Source organism: Impatiens glandulifera, chromosome 1 (assembly GCF_907164915.1).
Source record: "Impatiens glandulifera chromosome 1, dImpGla2.1, whole genome shotgun sequence".
Taxonomy (NCBI): Eukaryota; Viridiplantae; Streptophyta; class Magnoliopsida; order Ericales; family Balsaminaceae; genus Impatiens; species Impatiens glandulifera.
This window is the reverse complement of record NC_061862.1, coordinates 138,308,044-138,308,859: the sequence shown is the minus strand read 5'-3', so window position 1 is coordinate 138,308,859 and position 816 is coordinate 138,308,044. Positions and strand designations below refer to the sequence as shown.

General features: G+C 33.1%; 1 non-coding gene across 1 annotated transcript; it reads right to left on the bottom strand.

Annotated features, from left to right (window-relative positions):
• Nucleotides 1-535: 535 nt before the first annotated feature.
• On the bottom strand, nt 536-607 carry TRNAE-UUC. Its single transcript has one exon. It is a non-coding gene; the product is annotated as a tRNA-Glu (tRNA).
• Nucleotides 608-816: the final 209 nt, after the last annotated feature.

Genomic DNA, 816 nt, shown 5'->3' with positions numbered 1-816 from the left:
TCTAACAAAATAGTGACATATTGTTATTAAGAAAACTGATTATAGGTAGATTTTGTAGCTTTATTTTAAGACTAATGTTTATTATTTGAAGGAATCTATCCTAATATCAATGTCATAACATCATTCTTCAATCAAAGTTCCCTCCCAAATTTTGAACATTCATCTCTATATAATGAGGACGGTGGCTGTAAAACATCCTCCAAAACTCTAAACTGGTATTTTTTTTCTCTACGACAATAATTGTGGGCACTCTAAATAGGGGTTATACGCTATCGGTGAGTTTTTATTGTTGCCGGTTATGATTGGATCTTCTTGGACGAATGATTCACCGTCCTCGAAAATGCTCTAGAAAAGGGCAAGGGTATTGAACTCTTTTCAAAAATGATTTGGTCGCGTATAGAAAATTTATATTTGTGGTATGTATTATCCTAAAAGATGTCCTACTCGATCTCTCTATGGTATCCCTCACAAACCATATGCTTATGTATTATCCCTCACAAACCATATGCAAGAACGCTCTACAAAAATGTAATAATTCCGATGCCGGGAATCGAACCCGGGTCCCCTGGGTGAAAGCCAGATATCCTAACCGCTGGACGACATCGGATTTATTGTTTACGAATTATTATTGTAAACTGTTATACAATATAAACACTAATATAAAAAAGTTTAAGACAACAATTCGACATTGGATATCGTAATCATAGTCTACACTTATAATTGTGAAACATTAAACTATCAACTTTTTATGACATAAGCTCTAATCATATTATAAGAACATAGATGTTTCCATCGTATAAAGGAAAATATGAATAA